The sequence below is a fragment of the Salvia miltiorrhiza genome, chromosome 2 (genome assembly GCF_028751815.1).
Source record: "Salvia miltiorrhiza cultivar Shanhuang (shh) chromosome 2, IMPLAD_Smil_shh, whole genome shotgun sequence".
Classification (NCBI taxonomy): domain Eukaryota; kingdom Viridiplantae; phylum Streptophyta; class Magnoliopsida; order Lamiales; family Lamiaceae; genus Salvia; species Salvia miltiorrhiza.
Window position 1 is genome coordinate 40,114,995 of NC_080388.1, and position 14,739 is coordinate 40,129,733.

The window sequence follows — 14,739 nt, forward strand, 5'->3', positions numbered from 1 at the left end:
TCCAGTTTGATAACTGACTTAGCAAAGTCAAGTTATTAATTTATATGCGATAGAAATAGTATTTCTATTATTTACTTGAAGTCGTGATTAATTTTCGACTTATAAAACGAATTATAAAATATGTAATTCGTAGAGAGTTATAACGAAGCGTCGTTATTTAGTAGAACCCAATATTAGTTTTACAAATACTTGTAACTTCAATACTTTACAAATCATTATTTTTCCACTCCCTAATGTTTCCTACACTATATACGCATCCACTCCACCAAATTACATCATACCTACCTCCCCACCACTACTTTACTTTTCCCCCACCACATTAGTGCACCACCATCTCCACTACCTATGCTCCCCACCAACTTCAAAAAAAAAAAAACTTCACCCATTCCTTCCATTTCGCACCAGCAATCACAAAGAGAAGGAAGACTTGGCTTAACTATTTTGCCAAGATTTCAAGCTGCTCCAGTCCAGTAGTACCCCAACACTCCGGCAGTGTTTTGCAAGGCGATTTCAGCAATCCCAACGGTTCCCAAAAATTCTCAAATTAATTGTGTATCATCTTTCATATGTTTTCTATACTTTGGTAAAATTTCAGAAGGTTTGAAGCTCTTATGATTTATTTATGAATTTGTAAACATCACTGCCCATCTGGAATACATTTTTGGTAAACAATCTTTGGGAGGCCATAAGTAAAGTTTCAATCGGTGAAAACCTTTGAAACTTGAATATGTCACTCTAGACTCCCGTATCTTTCTTTTGAAATCGGCCTCACCATTTTTGAGTAAGGGAAACAACCGGTATAAATTCTTGAAATCTAGTTCTTATTCCTTGTACCATCCAGTAGATTTTACAAACCTACGACTTTGAGGTGGCAAATACCGACTTAAATATTTGATTCTCAAGCCTATCTTTCTACTAAATATTCACTGACATGTTGGGAACTTACTTGTTCAGTTTTAGAATTTTTGGTGAAGCCTAAAGTGGTTTTTCCGATTTATGTTCTGAATCTGCCAAACTTGAACTCTTTTTGTGCACTGAACTTTAGATAGTCATATCTTCTAAACCATGAATGTTCTTAGAGTAAATCCAACTGGAGAGTGTTATGATCTCTCCCTAGTTTCCAGATTGACCCTTGGGGTTCCCAGTGGAGTTTTGTAAAGGGAGATATGAATTTTTAAAGAAAGCCCACTGACTTGGTTGTAATCTGGAAATCTGAAATTTTCAGATTTTTGCTAGTTAAATACCCATCTTTGAGAGGGCATATCTTGCTCGTTTGAATTGTTTTTCATTCGATTCAAATTGGAGAATGATCCTTGAAATGTCTAGTTTCCAGAATATCTTTTGGAGCCTCATTTGGAGATCCGAGGCAGATTTGGTGTCTGTTGCAAAACAACCTCTTAAGAGCTCAAGTTGTTGAATTATTTTCTATGTATCAAAGTTTATTTTAAAGGATGTTTCATGAAAGATTTAGTATATGTGCGTAACAAGTTTGGGACTATTTATTTTAAATGAGGTCCGTTCTTTATTTAAATTATGATGGACTTTTAATGAATATTTTTGGGATTAAACTCTTATTTCTTGATTTATATAAATTATTTTTTTAAGGACTTATAAATATGAATTTCGTAGGCCTACTGACCTACTGTGATCGACGGTTTGTCGATGTCTAATAGCTTTGAAAATTTTATAGCAAGTCCCGACATGAGTCTTGAGTACCCTGGTAAAATTTCAAGCCATTCCAACTTCGTTTGATACTTCTTTAAAATGCAAAACCTAAACTGCACATTACTACCGAGAATTTCAGAGAACAGATGAAAGAGTCATTTATTTCAGTAGCTTCCTGTGTGATCTAGCTTTCCAAATTTTTATGGTATTCACCTTATTGTGTTAGCTAGATATCCACCAAAGTTGAGCCCAGTTTGACAACGTTTACTATTTTTAAAAAATCCAAGTTTTCGATTGTTCAAAACTGCCGAACATGGTAGATCGTGGTAAAAACGTCATATCTCTCAAACCACTTGGAGTTTTCGACTCTACTTTTTTTTATATGAAACTAGATTCGAAGATCTTTCTTTCAGTATGAGTCTCGAGTCCAGGAGATGTCGGAGTCAGAACAGATTAAATTTTGAAGTTGAGTCAGTGTAAAAACAGAGCATGTTTTAATGATGTTTTTGGACTTCGGACTTTAAAGCGAACTATTATCATTTATTTCTTTAAAGTCACTGGTTTATTTAATTAATTGGCTACTCTCTTTTGAGCCTATTAATTATTTGAGGTTACGCTAGTAATGATGTAACGAATTATGGATGCTAGAACCCTAAAACACTAAAAGATACCCTAGGCACGTAGAATTAGACTTTGTCTTATGACAATTACTTCACGAACTTATCGACTCTTCATCAATGAAGGTCCGGGCGACAGAAAGTGAAGCCGAAGAAGAAACGACTCCACGCCAGCTTTAAGAACAATTGAGGTGGGCAATTCCTTACGCGTAAATAAAATGCTATGCAAATGTTATGCTTTAAAATTCAAATTGGATCTTCAAGTGTGGTATGCTTTATTACGCTTAAATAAGTTAAGCTTTATTATGCTGCACGCTAAATGATTTATGTTATGCTGTTTATACTATTTACGCCTATGTAATTTACGCTTGATTACGCTTATTTACGCTTGAATGCTTTACGCTGATAAGTTTATGCTTATGTTTGATGCTTGCGTCTGTTGGGGGAGGCCTCCCTCAACAGTACGATGCCGTGTCCGCTGAGGAGGGCCTTCCTCACGGCGCGATGCCCGTGTCCGCTGAGGGAGGCCTCCCTAGCGGCGCGATGCCAGTATTCCAGTGTTACAGCGTCTATTGGGGGAGGCCTCCCTCAATAGTACGATGCCGTGACCGCTGAGGGAGGCCCCCTTCACGGTGCGATGCCCGTGTTCGTTGGGGAAGGCCTTCTCCACGACACGATGCGTGTTGATGATTGTTAATGATGAAGAATGCGCTCATGCTGTTTATGAATATGGAAATGTTTAATGAGCAAAGGATTTGAAAGAAACTTATGCCTCTTATGCGAAGTTGTGTTTTGTTGTTGATATTATATTATATGCTTGGCACTGCCCACTGAGTACTCTTGTACTCAGCCCTTCGTATGTTTATGTTTGTGCAGGTTGAGTTGTGATGGGCGATGAAGTGTTGCTGAGTGGAGTTTTTGTTGAACTTAAAGTAGGCTCAGAAAGGATACATGTCTTCATACATGTATCTCAGTTATGCTTTCCGCTGTAAACACTGATTTTTTTAGTTACACCTTCCGTTGCAAACTCTGATAATGTTTTAGCCAAGCCCCTAACGATGCCTTTTTCCTTTTTAAGGAATATTTCACGCGTATTCAAGTCCTTTGAGTATTCTTTTATGCGCCCCTTTCTCAACCCGCTTCTTAATTTCCCTTCCCCAGTCATGGTTTTCCCGGATTAATTATCCTTAATTAAGGCCGGTCGTGACAATGTGATTGACTAAGCGAGCTTATAAGCTCTTGGAGTTTATAAGATGTTTCAAGAGCTTATAAGATGTAATTTTTAAGAACTTATAAGTTGTCAAAGTGTTTGGATAATTGAGCTTATAAGCTAGAGATAATTTTTTGTTAGAGAGAGAAAATCGAAGAAAAATGAACTTGAATGATATATAATGAAAATAATAAATTATAGTTGAAAAATATTTGTAAAATGATTGTTGCATATGAGATTATAAAAAAATAAGTTGGAATCGAGGAACTTATTTTTTAGGGAGCTTATAAGCTCTTGAAGCTTATTTTTGGAGCTTATAAGTTGTTTGGGAGCTTATTTTACCAAACACTTTGAATGAGCTTATAAGCTCCTAAACAGTTTATAAGCTGTTTTGAGGAGCTTATAAGCTCAGCCAAACACCCTTTTAGCTTGATGAGAGGTCCGATCCTATTTGAATGCCTTTTAGGTACCAACATACCTTTTATACTTCATCCGTCCATAAAAAATGGGACATATTTTTTAGACACGAATTTTAATTAAAAATGGGACATATTTTTTAGACATGGATTTTAATAAAATAAATGGTTAATGGAGAAAGAATCCCACCATTATTTAAAATGAGTGGCTGAGATTGAATTAAAGGTGGTTTTTTTGTAAATAAGAGATATTTGTAAGGATAAAATATAAGAAAAAGAGGTGGGTCCAAAAAAAAGTGCCCCATTTTTCGTAGACGCCAAATATAGTAATTGTGTCTCATTTTTGGTGGACGGAGGAGTAGGAGTATAATATATTCAAAAATCATAACAAATTTTAAAAATTGTACTCTCTTCGTTCATCTTTTAATGGCACAATAAAAATGGGCACGAGATTAAGAATAAGGTGTTAAGACTGTAAACAATGGATATGGGCCACTTATTTTATGTGTGTAGAGTGAATGTGGACCACATACTATTTTTAAAAAGTGTTATTATAAATTAAACAAACAAAAAAAAAATGTGTCATTATAAGCGAAACAAATGGAGTATTTTTTTCATTCCCTATAAATATAACGCTATATTTCAACGCCCCTTCAAATTATTTAGCTTTTCTTTGCATTTAGCATTTACTATTATACTTATAGATCCCTAGGTGTCTATCAACAGATCTATTCTAACGCTTTACAAATTCTAATATGTCCAACGATTATAATTAAATGCTTAATTTATGTCATCTATTTTTAGTACCAGTTGCTTATTTTCAAGTTTTTATTTTGATTGGGTAAGTTATGGTCTTAGTTTTCTATATGTTGAATCTTTATTAATAGGTCATTTTGTTAGTTTTATAGTTTCTGGAATTATTTTAATTTATTCTTTACACTGTTGAAAATAATATGATTAAAAATAATACTAGTATATAGTAAAATAACATATAATATTGTGGTTGGAGTGATTATTGATAAGCCATCAAAAACCAACAAATCAAATAAGTGGAAGATTCATTAAACTATGAAACGTTACATCAAAAGAAGACACTTATTTGGAATTTGATAAATTGAGATACTTGGAATCTAGGTTATGACAATAAATCCAGTTTATCAATTGTAAATGTATGCGATTGGATTGGAATGAATATTGATTATGTAGAAAAATTAATTAAATATTGAAAAATTTGGATGGTTGGATAGTTGAGATGATCGTTAATAATGATAGTGTGATAATTTGTGAGTGCGTTTGCACCCTGCGAATGCTCGCATGAGATTTTTTTGTGATTATTAACTTGTAATATATTATTTTATATTCCAAATGTATATATAATAGTTACAAGTAGAGCTGTCAAAATCGACCCGGCCCGATGGGCCGGCTTGGTCCGCCCGAGTTTAGGCCTGGGCTGGACTTTAAAAAATCAAGCCCAAAAAATATCGGGCCTAAATAGTCCGCCCAAATGGCCCGGCAGGCTGATCGGACTTTCGGGCTAGAAAGCCCAAGGTTTTCAGGCTTTTTGACCCGCCCGAAATAAACTAATTATATTTTTAAATAATATATTTAAAAAGTCCTAAAATACAAAATTGAAGTCTAAAATCCTATTCACATTAGATTAAGAAAAAAACTGCCCTTCCCACTTCCCCTACGAACTACTCAACACTCAATCGACCAACAGAAGATCTACGAGCCCTAGAGTTCCATAGCTATAACTCACCCAGCAACTACAGTAGTTAACCCACCCAAGAGCAACTCCTCAATAGGTTCATCAGTAGAAGATCAAACGGCGGAACTACTCAATCGACAGGAGATCCGCAGTAGTGGAGCATAGGTATCAACCAGACTCAAACGGTAATCAATAAATATGCCCGCATTCAATCAAATGAAGAGGAGGGAACAAGGAAAAGGTTTCTTCTTTCTTTGCTAAAAGCGCTAAACCAGTATAATAGGAATAGGATGAAGATGTCCGACTTAACAGCCTCTCCTCTAAAGGCGACATGACGGGTGAACCTGTATAAGATAAGCAAGCACAGTTTTAGTGCAGCAGCTACTGGACTAACAGGAATGGAATCAAAGCGGTTTGATAAGTATTCTTTTGTAGAATCCTCATTACACAATCGAGTTCTTGTTTCCAGTACACTCAAAGAAATAGATTCTTTGTCTAGAGCTTTAATTCGATTTTGAAATTCGTTGTTAAAACTTTTCCCCTTTTCTTTGTTGGTATAAACCCAAGGATTATAAAGTTCATTACATGAAGATTTTTCGAAAAGATGGGGAGATATCCTTCTTTTTATCATTTCAAAAAAAATTGATAAACCAGGAGGATATGTAAAAGAAATTCTAGGTAGAAGAAGCCCATTTACCTTCACGAATGAATTACTCATTTTCCAGAAATATAGCCATCCCTGTTATCCAACATATTCTCTTTCGATTCATTTGGCTCTCACGCTCAATTCCTTTAGGGTAAATTCTCATAGATTTTTTATGAATGTAATGAGCCTATCCTCTTCATAGTCCAGAAAATGAAAAAAAAAACGAATCGAATGCAAAACCAAAATACTTAGAGGACTCTTCTGACAAAATAAAAAAAAAATATGTAATTGTCAGCAAAGTTGTTTCTTTTTTTTCTTCAGTTCAAATCCAAAAATACTTTTTACTTATACATAAGGCATAGGTCGCCGATTCCGCATTGGATAAAAGATAGAAAATACCCTTTAATAATAAGTGGTTCAAATCATTTTATCGGGATGAGTGCTCTATATCGATAAAATATTCATTTTAAACCCATCTCTATATTAACATAGTGGTAGAAAGGGTACCATGCTGCGTCTAGTCTTCAAACGGTTTGCTTTAACCATATTAATATTTGCACTTTGGGCTTTAAATTTAATTTTGATAGATTAAGAAATAATTAAAGAGAATTAAAAGTATTAAATTAATAAATCAACTCAGATTTTCATTTGTATGATTGTATTTGCCACATTTATTTAATTAGTCCCAACTGCCGCTTGGTGTGCCTGTTTCCCTCATTTGTAACAACATTCTTTTTCTTGGTATTTTTACTTGTTAAGTTTGGCTCGATTAATTTATGGAGTTCATTTATTTTATGATGAAGTGTAATTTCATTTAAAACTTTTGCACTTATAATGATGTGGTTTATTTAAGGCTCTTATTTTATTTTTGATTATATTTGTGGATTGACGATTTAATTTAATTTGAAGTTAGTTGGTTAAATTTATTTTATTTTTCATTATTTTTGTAAGAAAAAAATTTAAAATTTCAGGAAAAAAAATATTGGGCAGGTTTGGCCGGATCGTCCGGTAGCCCGAGAGGGGCTGGGTTGGGCCTGAAATTCTCCAGCCTGATTAGATTTTGGGCCGGGCCAGCCTAACCCGATACAAGTCAAAAGCCCAGTGAGGCTCGGGCCAGGCTGGCCCAACTTGGCCCGTTTGACAACTCTAGAACTTACAAGTGGCCGAAAGTTGTTCTGCATGAATTTGATAGAAACTTCATTTAGACAAGAAGTACCGTTAGATGTCCCATTTGTGCGGTTTCATGGGTAAAAGTGTGTTCCATCAAGGAAGAGGGAAGGGCTTGGCATGCGTTATTTCCTTAATTTGTTGAACAAATGTTGCCTCATGCGTCTCATGGGTTATATTATTAAAGATTTTGGATTTAACTTGACGAGATATCATTAAGTCAAATAATATTATAAGGGAAAAGATATTCTTACATAACATGTATATACATAATACCTTCCAATTTTGAACAGGATCGGATCGATATTTTTTTGAAAACTGATTTTTATTAATTTAATAATGTGATGACTAATTTGCCCTTATTACATATTTTGGAAGTGATAACATTGTATGATTCTATTCCATTTATACATTGAAAATTTAGGAAATAAATATTCTTTGAAACATCTATCAAATTAGTGAATATTTTTTGAGAAATTAAATTTGCCTGTGTCACTTTACGTCACTTTGAGTTAACAAATAATTGAAAATAAAACATTCTCTAAAAATCTTTAAAACATTTAGGACAAATTAGTGCGTCACTTTTTCTAAATTATAAGAAATAAAATATTATTTAAAAATCTTCAAAACATCTAACAAATTTTAAGATTATTTTTTAAAATAAATTTGCTTGACTTCATCTTTTAAAAACTATAGCAAATAAAATATTCTTTAAAAATCTTCAAAACATCTAACAATTTCCTTGCAAGTGGGGTCATTTTTTTTTCCAAATTTTTATAAGATTATAGCTACACAATAAAGTCACAGAAATATATGTTTTTGAAAAAATTCGAGCAAATCGATGACCAACGTTAATGATAAATACGTTAATGATAAATTGTATGAAATATTTGGAACCGATGATGAAGGTGATACATCTTTTACGGAGTATGAGGCGAACGACAATCCAAATTTCAATTCGAATTTAGAAAATAAGCATGGAGAGAACATGCACAACACGCATGATGAGATGATGCAATAAGGTATTTTACGAATTACTTACATAGTAGTCTATATTACGCATTCTAATGTAAATTATTAATTCGCATTTTGATAAGTAATATATAGTTCTTTTTATTTATCAATATCATTTGTACTGATGTCACGACCGCACTTGCTAAGGATAGCTAATCCGGGAAATCGTGACTAGGGAAGGGATTTAAGAAGCGGGGTTAGAGAGGGCACATTTGAGTCATTTACAACTCGATTATAGACATTTATATCTAGCATTAATTCTTGAAATAAAATTTAAGACATTGAAAGATTGACGCATATAGTTAAAAAGGATACTCGATGAACCCGAGTAAGCGTTAAATATTTCTTGAAGAGTAATTGACATAATTATAGACTTGACTAAAACATAATCAGTGTTTGCAGCGGAAGGCAAGACTGAGATACATGTATGCAGACACATATCCTTTCTGAGCCTATTCTAAGTTCGACAAAAGCTCCACTCAGCAACACTTCATCGTTCATCACAGCTCAACCTGCACATTCATAAACATATGCAGGGCTAAGTACAAAAGTACTTAGTGGGCAGTTGCCAAAAACTAAATTATAAGCTTAACATTTTATCATCAAACCACATCATCATATAAGCGACATGAATCTTCTTTCCAGTTCTTTACATACTATCATTTTCAAATTCATAAATAGCGTAAGTGCATTCCTCATCATCAAAAGTCCTATTAAGAAGCATCGTGTCGTGAGGAAGACCTTCCTCAACGAGCACAGGCATCGCGCCGTGAGGGAGGCCTCCCTCAGCGGACACGGCATCGTACTATTGAGGGAGGCCTCCCCCAACAGACGCTAGCATCGTACCGTTGAGGGAGGCCTCCCTCAACGGACGTTTGACCGGCCAACCCTCTCATTGACTCACGGTCGCGTTGCATATATATATATATCCTTGGCAAGATAGCTATTCGCTCAGAAATCAAATTCGTTAACATCATCACATAAGCATTTGATAATAAGCATAAAGCATTAAAGCGTAACTCACATAGGCGTTAAATAATAAGCGTAAAGCATTAAAGCGTAACAAAGCGTGAACCACATAGGCGCATAACAAAGCGTAACTCCCTTAAGCGTAAATCACTTAAAAGCGTAACAAAGCATAAATAATAAATTATAAAAATTTAAGTCGTAATTAAGCGTAAATAGCATAGCGTAAATTATTAAAGCGTGACAAGCGTAGATAATAAAGAGAAATAAAGTTTTAACTCATTTAAGCATAATAAAGCATAACTCATTTAAAAATCAAATTTTTGCATTTTAAAGCATGAAAGTTGCATAGTTCTTCAATAGCATTTTTATTTTACGCGTAAGAAATTGCCCACCTGAATAGCAGACTCACGGTTTAGCTCTAACTCTGGTGCTTGACCTTGAATGATGCTTGATTGGATTGCTGAATATTGAATTAAATTGATACTTGAAAATTACTTTGGCAGAGAATGATGAAGACGTTTAAGTGTGGAATGGGTATGAGAAGGTTATGCTTGGTGATTTCTTGATGGAAGGAGTAGATTTGCTGTGCTTTATACTGAACTTATGGAGAGCTGATTAGTGTGAACAGATGATGAATAGTACGGCTAGATTGTTGAGCGTGGTTGAAGAATTAAAGATGAGATTTGCTGTTGACATTCTTGAGATTTGTTTGCTGAATTCCTTTTTTGACTATGTAGGAGAAGAAAAAGAAAAGCTAAGCACGAGTGAGCATATATAAATAGAGTGGCTGAGGGAGCATGGCGTGCTAGATTTAATACACGGAATAATATCTAAATTAATAACGTAGATTTAATTTTTCACAAGCCGGAATAAATTCACGACTCAAGAAATAATAATAAAAATAGAAAAATAATTCTATTGTGATTAATAAATAACATGACTTAGCTAAGTCAGTTATGAATCTGAAATGAATAATTATTGGTTTACTAAATAATTCTCATCGCGGTTTTACTCACGCGAAGCTAACTGGCTTAGTGAAAAAAAAATAATAACCCTGCTTCAATTAGAATATAATCCAGTGTCATAAGCTGAATTTAAATCATAAATAATTACTGGGCTTGATTTACTGAAAGATTAAATAATAATTATCGTATTACTGGATTTAAATATAATAAAAGAGCGGGCTACTACAACTGATTACATCGAACGTAGGTGATATGGGTGACTTACATGATGATGTATTTGATGAGATGGTGCGAGAAGCTCCTAAATCGGGCATGTCGTTCGATTCTGCAAAAAGACTCTATGGGGCCTACAATTTGTTTGCAAAGGTACAAGGTTTTTGCGCGATTTTTGGAAGTATTTCTAGTTCTAGTAAGTATGTTGTGATGTGATGTGATCGAGACAAGAAGTTGGATTACAAAAAACATACGAAAAAAATAAATTGCCGGCCACATATTAATGCTATCAGACAAGATTCTGGTCAGTGGGAGGTGTCTACTGTTCATTTAGACCACAACCATGAATTGGATCCAAATATGTCCGCTTTAATGGTGGGTCATAAAAGTTTGCCTATGAGGGTGAAGAGGCAATGTTGGGAACCTTGTGGAATATCCTAACCTTTGTTTTGATGATACCAAAATTCATAGGACTTATATGTAATAGACTAGAATCGTTTAGAACTCAAGTGTTAGAGTTCGTTTCTAGTTTAGTTGCGGTATTCGAGACCCTCAGGACCTAACAATTGGTATCAGAGCAGGTTGTTCGCAAGAACTATCTGCATCTGACTAGGTTCTATTTGAACTAGATCCTTTTTCTTAAAGGTCTTGAAAAAGTTTTACTCTTTCTTTTTGTGCTTGCTATTTGCTCTATCTGCCGTTATCTGTTCTCTCTTTTTTGATGGAGAAGGCTGGAGGATCAGACGAAGATGGTCCATCAACCTCAAGAGGAGTGGCACTGAAGGCCTCAACCAGAGAAGGCAAGAAGCAGATCAAGGAACCAACGGAACTCAACCCAGAGGACTTCTTCAGTCAATATGCTTTGTTGACTGAAAGATTCAACAAGATGGAGTCCAAGTTCCGGAAGTACAGAAGGTTCCATAAACAGCACTACAAAGGAAAAGAAAGAGAAGGCAACTCCAGACATTCCACAAATCGAAGCGGAGAAAGGAAGTCAGCCGCTTACGACATCAAAGATATGGAATGCTTTGGATGTAGAAAGAAAGGGCACTTTCGACATGAATGCCCTGATCTGACTCCAGCTGAGCGCAGAGAACTGAAAGCTAGGAAAGATCGTAGCTTTTCGAAGAAGAAAGCGATGGTTGCTGACGATGCTGACTCTTCCAAGGAGACATCAGAATCATCCGACTTCGACAGTTCCAGCTCAGATGATGAGAGCCGAGCCCTGATGGCCAACGAATCAGAAAGCGTAGCTGACAACAGCTACGACAATGGAATGAATGGCTCAGAGGTAAACTCTCACTCAAAAACTCCTTTTACTGATAACTTCCTGATGCTTTCAGGAGACCACTCAGAATTTGGAGAGAGCTCATCCGATGAAACTGACGAGTTTGATCAGCTCATGACTGATCACTGTCAGCTGAGGAAAATGTTCGAAGATCTTCTCAAGCAGAATCAGAAAATGGACAAGGAGATCAATGATGAACGAGCTAAGAATCAGACAATCATCTACTTTCCGGATGAAACTTGTCTTGATCAGCTAATCATGGAGAACAGCAGACTGGAAGAAGAGCTCAGAATCTCCAACTCAGAATGTGAAAGGGCATCTCATGAGATCAAGAGGCTAAATCACAAGCTGGAAGAAACAGTCAAGAACTGCATGATGCAGTCTCCCATGATGAGCAACTTTCCATCGAAAAGATTGGTCAACAACATCGGATGAAAGGTTGCAGCTGACAAAGGAAAGGATATCATGATCATCTCAAAGGACGATCCTTCTGAAATCACAACCTCAGAAGAATCAAGAGATCATGATTGGATGAAGTTCGCAAGCGCAGACTGATGGCTAGATCAAATGTTCCACCTCCACGAAGCTTCAGACGAGCTAAGGAGGCCCCCAACCAGATCATTCTACTGAGAAGACTGGAAAGTAGATTTCAGTCAAAGATCAGGAGCCAAGAAAAATCTTCCTCATCAATCCAGGGGGAAGAAAGGCCACATCAGTTAGAAACTGACATCTTCAGTTCAGTTTCAGAAGGAACAACATCCATGGAGACCAAGCAATGCTGAGTCCAGACGAACCGAGAGCCATCCACGACAACTAGCTACTGGACATCAGCCAAGTCTCCAAAAGTCTGCAAAGACAAAAGTATCTCAGGGAAGATACTTCGCCGAGCAAAGAAGACCTCAACCACTCATCAGACAGAACTGCTACAAGAGTGAGGCCTTCAAAAGGATTTCTCAACAGAAGAATGCTCATGTGCCACCTGAAGCGCCAACGACGTCAATCAGACATTCAACAAAGCGCAAGAGAACAGCCAGACCAACTCTGAAGCAGATATGGGTTCCAAAGGGAACTCGAGCTAACATCGAAGGACCCAAAGCTTGATTGGGTGCCGGAAGCAACTCTTCCTTGCAGGTCAATGTCGGGAAACACAAAAAGAAGGAAGAGGCCAAAGCTTCGATCAGAACGTGGTATCTGGACAGTGGCTGTTCTAAGCACATGACGGGCTACAAAGAATATCTATCTCAGTATGTTGAGAAAGCTGGATCCAAAGTTGCATTCGGAGACAACTCAATCGGAGAAACAAAAGGCTACGGTGTGCTCAACATGGGTAACGCCAGTATCAGTAATGTTAGCTTTGTTTCTGGTCTTAAACATAAACTGTTGTCTGTGAGTCAATTTTGTGACAGTGGTTTCACAGTGAAGATCAAGAAGGATGAATTCACTGTTAGAAACAATCAAAAGAAGGTGGTTCTGAAAGGATTCAGACAAGGGAGTCTCTACGTCGTTTCTTGAGAAGACAGCCCACCAGAAATGTGCCTCATCAGCAAGAGCAGCTCGGAGTTCAATTGGCTATGGCACAAGAGACTCAACCATCTCAACTTCAAGACGATCAACAAACTTGCTAAACATCAACTGGTAGAAGGCCTTCCTTCTATTGTGTTCCAGATGAAGCAAGAATGTGAAGCATGCCTCAGAGGAAAACAGACGCGGATATCATTCAAGTCAAAGTCAGGACACTCCTCTGAAAGGATTCTGCATCTACTTCACATGGATCTGTTTGGCCCGATCACTCCAAGAAGCTACAACGGTAGGAAGTACACCTTAGTAGTTGTGGATGATTATTCACGATATACTTGGGTTATCTTTCTCTTCAAGAAGAAAGAGACACTGGAGGAACTGCCAAAGCTGCTGAGAAGACTGAGCGTTGAAAAGGAAGTCAACATCATCAGCATCAGATCAGATCGTGGGACTGAGTTCCTCAATACTGTCATTCGGAAGTATTGTGATGAACAAGGAATCAGTCATCAAACTTCTGCAGCAAGAACTCCACAGCAGAACGGAGTTGCAGAAAGAAGAAACCGATCTCTAAAGGAAGCAGCAAGGACGATGCTAGCCGAGTCAAAACTCCCCTTGAAGTTTTGGGCCGAAGCAGTCAACAACGCATGCTACACGCAGAATCGCTCATTCCTCACTCAGAGACATGGAAGAACTCCATACGAGTTATGGAAGAACAGAAAGCCATCGATTGCCTACTTTCATGCTTTCGGTTCTAAGTGTTTCATACACAACAATGATAAGAAGAGATTGAACACTTTCGATAGCAAGGCTGATCCATGAGTCTTCCTTGGATACTCTGGAACAGAACGTTCAAGCAAAGCCTATCGAGTGTTTAATACTCAAACACTTTGTGTTGAAGAAACACCTCATGTGATATTTGATGAGTCTACAGATGGTTTCAGGGAACAAGAAGCTGAAAAGTGTGTTCAAAACACTGAAGGTTCCAGAGTTGAAATCCACAACACCGAGCCCTCTACTGTCTTGATATGGGGACCAGGCAAAGATGAAGATACTGAGATGCTTCAGTATCAGAAGATCAACCGAAGTTCTGAAGTTCAGACTGGAGCCAATGCAGACGGCATCAGTCAAGGGGGAACTCCAGTTGCTGAAGTTAGAGTTGAACGCGCAGAAGCCGCCCCAGCTCAACTCACCCCTGCTCCAGAAGGTGATCAACACCCCAGAACTATTCTGACCGAAGAAGCCCCACCTTCACCTGAAGAGATCAAGAAGTATCGAAGATGGTTTGAACTCCACTCAAAGGAGAACATCATTGGAGAACCATCAGATGGCGTCAAGACTCGGAG

The 14,739-nt window shown here is 36.9% G+C and overlaps 2 long non-coding RNA genes across 2 annotated transcripts; one reads left to right on the plus strand and one right to left on the minus strand.

Annotated features, from left to right (window-relative positions):
- LOC131013417 (uncharacterized) lies at window positions 1-3,376 on the plus strand. The gene is made up of 2 exons (XR_009097666.1): window positions 1-2,473; window positions 3,159-3,376. It is a non-coding gene; the product is annotated as an uncharacterized LOC131013417 (long non-coding RNA).
- A 5,364-nt stretch (window positions 3,377-8,740) lies between these two features.
- Window positions 8,741-10,598, minus strand: LOC131013419 (uncharacterized). The gene is made up of 2 exons (XR_009097668.1): window positions 9,787-10,598; window positions 8,741-8,955 (listed from the first exon to the last, which is right to left on the minus strand). It is a non-coding gene; the product is annotated as an uncharacterized LOC131013419 (long non-coding RNA).
- Between the last annotated feature and the right edge of the window lie 4,141 nt (window positions 10,599-14,739).